Below are 6427 nucleotides of genomic sequence, written 5' to 3' on the forward strand. Positions count from 1 at the left end.
CGTGTCTCTCACTTTTAACTTATCCTTTGACCGTGGATACGTGTTGTAAAAAATACTATCAGATGTGTCATCGTCATGCAAGTTCATGTTTGTCATATATTGAGGAGGATTATATACATGACTTGGAGGTAATGGCGTTGGATGGTCGTCATCTTCAATGTTGTTGTTCAACATATGGTCGACCTGTGTCTCGGTTTCTTCTTCATCATCATCAACAATGTTGACTTCTGCTTCTGCTTCTAGGTCGGCTTCATCTGAGTCTTCTGAATCAAATTCATCAGATTCAGCTTGATTAGTTATCTAAGATTATTGAGATGGTATACTTTGTTGGAGATTAATATATAACTCAATAGAGTTGTAACCAAAATGTTCGTGACTAACAAACATATATTCGACATCTTCATCGTCTTGCACCTTTAATGGGTAAAATTTACATTATTATTTTCGAAATAAATTGGATTCTGGTACGTGATTTGTGACACAAGACAAGATCCTAGACATGATTCTATTCGTTTTTTCAAATGCAAGAAAATTGAATTTCTCTTGATTGTAAATCAGATACTTTTGGTGTTTTGAAAACTAAACCCGTATAGATCATACTCATCTGTCTCACCGTTGCAGTGAGCATTGATAATATATTTGGGTGCGGATGAAATAGTAAGATAATGAAGTTGTGTAGGTTTGACAATGAATTTGTGTTGGTTTGAGTAAGAGAGTGAACTTGTGTTGGTATGAGGAAGAGTATTAATAGAACATGACATGACATTCATGCAAGAGCTAAGGTCATTCCATTTGGTGTCTGCTTTGGATTTTTGAACATAGGTGCCAGTCCATATGGCACCTTCTGTGTGCATGCCCTCGAGATTCTGCGTTGCATGCAATAGCCATGTAGCCTAGTGAAAAGACCATGCATGCAAGATCTTCCATGACCATGCATGCAGCTAGACACCTAGGAAGGCGCCAGTCCATATGGCGCTAGCATGTTAAAAATACATGTGCACGCCAATTGAATTGGCGCTAGCTTGCAACTTAATATTTCATGCATGCACACTTGTGCATGTATCTCATTATAAATAGTCATGCAGCTCAACACTTCTTCATCAACAACAAACACTTCTTCATCTATAACAAACACTTTTTCATCTGCAACAAACACTTTTTCATCTACAACACTATGACAAGATGTCTCTACTCACTGTGGATGAATCGCATAGAGGCACAGTCACAAGCGTAGCAACTTATGTAAGCGTTTATTTATTGTCATATTTTTCTAACACATATTTTTTATAAAGTAACTTATTTTGTTGTTTATTTTTTAGGATGTTTCTAGGTTTCAAACTCGTGTCCACGAATTTGTTGCCATCGACGTGTTGATTCAACCTTATGTCGAACTCGCCGGTTTTGGACATGTAAGAAAAATCATGTCTTGGTCGGTTGATACTAAATTTATTCTAGCTTTATATGAAAGATTGCGTCCCGAGACACACACATTCTGGTTTCCAACCAGTGAATGTACCGTGACGTTAGAAGATGTCTACATGTTATTGGGACTTCCTATCGATTGTAAGGCGGTAAATGGTAAAACCAACTATGTGAATTCAATTTTCATGGAACTCTTGGATGCTAACTTGTTAGATGATAACTCAGGAGGTCAAGGTATATTCCTTTCACGCCTTAAGGCATATTACAACAACATATAATTAGATGAAAATTCTACCGAAGACGCTCGAATAATAAAAGCTAGGTATTATATTATGCTTTTAATTGGTTTATTTTTATTTCCCGAAGGTAGTGGTTTTAGTATGCATGTTATGGTTTACCTTTACTAAGACATGTATAAAGAATAAGAAGTTACAATTGGGGGTCCGCTTGTTTGCCTTATCTTTCTAGCTCTTTGTGTAAAAATACACACAAAGACACATCTATATTTTCTGGATGTGCTGTTTTATTCCAAGCATGGGGTTGGTCCAGACTACCGTCCCTAGTGCATGTTAACCACAACCCGTTCACATTCCTGTACGCACAAAAATAAGTTCTTAATAATGGACTATATTTACTCACTTTACCAATTATTATCTCTAAATAATATATTTACTTTTTTGGTGCAAATGGTCGGCACATGGTATGAGTTGCAACAGATGTCCTAGACACTGTATTACCCAGTATCGCAATCTCTTGGATCACCTTCGACCACCAGATGTATTGCCATTAACCTAATTAATTTGTAATAATTTGTATTTTAATATCACCCATTTTATAATCTAATATATTTTCACATTTGAGTTTATTTGGCGTCCATATCTAAACTTGGATCATGACCATGAAATCAACAAACAAGACGCAACCGTTTGGACTGTATGCACCGATCATAAGATTCACCACTGTGGAGATGCATCATAGTGACCGTGTTAAATTATAGTTTGGTATACTTCAACACATCCCAGATCCCCCGACAAACATCAGAGAATGGCATATAAGAAAAGTTAACGACCAATGGAACTTTAACCCTTGGCAAAGCTTCGGTAGATCTGAGTGTCGAAAATGGAAGCACCGACAAAACCATGTCTTAACTGACGTTGTGATGCAAACCGAAGAAAAATCAACTCGTAATTATATGGCTTGGTACATATCGTTTGGATTTAAGTTCCTCTCCGAGGATATGTACCTATACGACCCACGCCAAGTAACTTCACACAAGAAGGTTCAACATCTAATCCCCAACAACATTGTCAGACCGATTACTCACAACCCCCTATCCATCAAAATTTTTGATCCACAAACAAACAAACCTACGACCCTAACATGCCAAACACCCAACCATAATACCAAGAGCATACCCCGTACCACCACCAACAAGTAGATCATCACCAAGACACCCAACATTGCTATGCACCCAACACATCACCCTACCATAGCCGCCTTAGCCGAAACACTCAGCGATCATTTAACACCAACCGTTCATCCTCCTACTATAGTCAAGAAGCCCAAACATCACAAAACCAAAACATGCAACAACCATATGGCTACCGAACACCACAACAATCATTTCAACCTTTCCTCGACGCATCATTTACACCAATTCCACCCTTCAATCGTCCTGATCGCCCTCCAATAACTCAAACGTATCCCAACTACTTTGGCATGGGTCATGAACTCATCTATGGCGATAACGCTTCATTGCATACACAGGACTACACAAATTTGTATGAACATCTTAGGAAATCTCCTGCAGGTGGTGGTGATGTTCCTGGCCCCTCAAATATTCAAACACTCAGGGTGAATCATCAACGTAGGTTAGGGCCACGCGTTCGGGTAGGTAGGGGATGTGGTACGGAGGTAGGTTAGGTCATCCCGGTCAACAACATCAGTCTTTTTGGTTATCGTATGTAAACACATATTAATATTAATATCAATTGGTCTAATTTTGACTTTTATCTAAAATGTACATTGTTTTACAAAAAAAAATTACACAACACACATAGGTGCTAGACCAATTTGAACCTCCTTTAAAACCTAACACACAAACGTCAATTGGATTGACACCACTAGGTGCATAAGCCAATCCAATTGGCGCCACCTCTTTAACTTAGAGAGCATGCACCAATTTATCTGGCGTCACCTCTTCAAAGTGGGGTAGTTTGGGAAATAATCTAAAAAGTGAGTTATTTAAGGATTTTTTTTTGAAAAAGTAGATTATTTGAGTAAAAAATTCTCCTTTTTAAGTTGAACCCTAAAACTCCAATTTGTTAAAAAAAATCAATTTTCTCAATTTCTGATAAATGATTTTCTTTAAAATCAATTGATTTTATTGTTCTCTTTATAGTGTGAACAACTATTTAAAATTGTTTCATTGTTCTCTTTATAGGATGACGAATTTTTCTTATGCGTTCTAAAGACAAAGTTACTTCTTCAGCTAATCTAGAAGCATTGGAAACTCAACATCTAAGTGAGACTATTAAAGTTTTTGATTATAAATTGTTGGAAACGAATTCAGAAATTAGACCTCCAATTTCAAGATATTATCCTGACATTTAAAACGAGGTAAGGAAGACTTATTTAAAAATAGGTCATTATCAAGCTCCTCACAATTTTGTTTACTCTTGGCATGTTCAAGGTAAACAAAGATGTTGATTTTATAAAAAAAATAGTTTGATTTGTATGACTGGATTGATTATAGTGAATCTAAGGACCTAATCTTTTAATTGTCATGCTTTTTGTTTAAAATTGTCTCTAAATATGGGGGGTGGGGGTTTATTGTGTGGGAAAGGAGTTCGGTGACTGAAAGAATGCTTAAAGATTGGCTTATCATGCTACTTCTTCCAATAGTCATGTTGATTGTGTGCATGTGGGTTACACTCTCATGAACCCAAATCAAAGTATGAAGATTTCATTTTTTAATCAAATTAAACAAATGAATGTCGAATATCTTGTTTGTCCTTATAGCTACTAAGTTTATTTTGAGGTATTATATGCCATTTAGAGGGGGTGACGAGTCCTTTAACTCTTTATTTAAGGGGTTATTCTTGAGTTGGTTGACAGTCTAAGGAAAATTAACGCAAAGATAGTTATTGCAATAGATTGTGCTCTGGAAAATAACTTTATGATTGCCCCTAAGATTCCAAAGGATCTTGATGCTGCTTGTACATGTCAAAAAACTCAATAAATTATATGTGATGTTGCAGATGATGTGTTTTTTATTTTGATTGATGAATCAGGTGACGTTGTTGGTAAATAACAAATGGTTGTTGTTGTTCGTTATGTTAATAGTGAAGGTTTGATAAAAGAAAGGTGCCTTGGCATTGTAAGTGTTAAAGAAATAAGTGTTAAGTCACTCTAGGAGGCACTTGAGAAGTTATTGTCTATTAATGGCTTGAGTTTGTCTAGCATTTGGGGGGAAAGGTATAATGGAGCTAGCAATATGTGAGGTATGTTTGGTAGCTTGAGAACTTTAATCCAAAATGAGAATCCATCTACTTATTAAGTGCACTGTTTCACCCATCAGCTTCAATTGGAACTAGTTACATGTGTTAGGACTCACAAAGATGTTAGTGATTTTTCGGTAAGGTCGGTACGATTGTAATTTTCATACGATCTTCTAGCAAGAGATAAAAATTGCTTCGGGACAAATAAGTAACTCAATTTTCTATATTGATTAAAGAGGGCCATATAGAAAGTGGTAGTGGATTAAATCAAGAATCGTCTATTTCTAGAGCGGGTGACACTTGTTGGGGTTCCCACTTTAGGACTCTCACTAGTTTAATAACTTTGTATTGTGTCATTATTAGGGTACTTAAAGAAGTCTAGAAGGATATGTCATTTGAAAAATATGGTGAAACTATATTCTTGTTAGATATGCTTCAGTTCTTTGATTTCATCTTCATGTTATATATAGTGGTTGAGATTTTATGATTCACAAATTATTTGAGTGTAGTGCTACAAAAGAGTGATCAAGATATTTTAAATTCTTTATCACTTACCAGTGGTACCAAACAAGAATTACAAGAAATGAGTAATGATGGATGGGAAGAACTTATATCTAAGGTTATGAAAATTTTCAATAAGAATGATATTGATGTGCCTGATATGGATGCACCATATGTGCAAGGAAAAAAACCTAGACAACGTGTTACAACTTCTAGTGTTTTTAATTTGCACCATTATAAGCATGACTGTTTGTTTAGTGTTTTAGATTTGTAGTCGTATGGGCTTAATGTTAGATTTGATGAAAAAAATATTAAACTCTTACGATGTGTTTCATGTTTGAGTCTCTCATCGTCATTTGTAGATTTTAATGTGAATAAATTCTTGAGGAAGGTCGAACTTTATCCAAATGATTGTGAACATATGCCAAAAGTGGTGGTGCGATATCAACTTTGAAATTATGTTAGAAATGTTTGATGTGACCCAAAATTTACAAAGTTAAAAGGACTTTCAGATCTTTGTACAAAATTGTGGAAACAAATAAGTGCAACACATTTGATATGGTTTATAAGCTTCTGAAGTTGGCTTTAAACTTGCCGGTAGCAACTACAAGCGTGAAACATGTTTTTTCAACTATGAAGTTTGTGAAGAGTCACTTATGTAACAAAATGAGTAATCAGTGGTTAAATTATTTTCTTGTAATTTTTATAGAAAGAGATATTCTTGGAACAATTAACAATGAGGTTATTTTAGTTCATTTTTAATAAATAGATGGTAAACAATTTTCATTGTTCATTATATTAAATAATATTATTTCTTATTTTCAATATAATTTAATTCATAATTTTTTATGATAAATCACATCAATCTAGATCCTCTCTGATTGGTGAACCAATTTCCTCTTCAACTCGCTTCATATACCACAGTTCTGGGTGTAGCCGCCAACCGACTATTGTTGTCTACCGAGAGCATTCTTCCTCAAATACCTTAGGTGCAACTTCGTGAA

At 35.4% G+C, this 6427-nt stretch overlaps 1 pseudogene; it reads left to right on the plus strand.

Annotated features, from left to right (window-relative positions):
- The first annotated feature begins 1182 nt into the window (after window positions 1-1182).
- On the plus strand, window positions 1183-6185 carry LOC127094408 (uncharacterized; annotated as a pseudogene).
- Window positions 6186-6427: the final 242 nt, after the last annotated feature.

The sequence above is a fragment of the Lathyrus oleraceus genome, chromosome 6, assembly GCF_024323335.1.
Source record: "Lathyrus oleraceus cultivar Zhongwan6 chromosome 6, CAAS_Psat_ZW6_1.0, whole genome shotgun sequence".
Taxonomy (NCBI): Eukaryota; Viridiplantae; Streptophyta; class Magnoliopsida; order Fabales; family Fabaceae; genus Lathyrus; species Lathyrus oleraceus.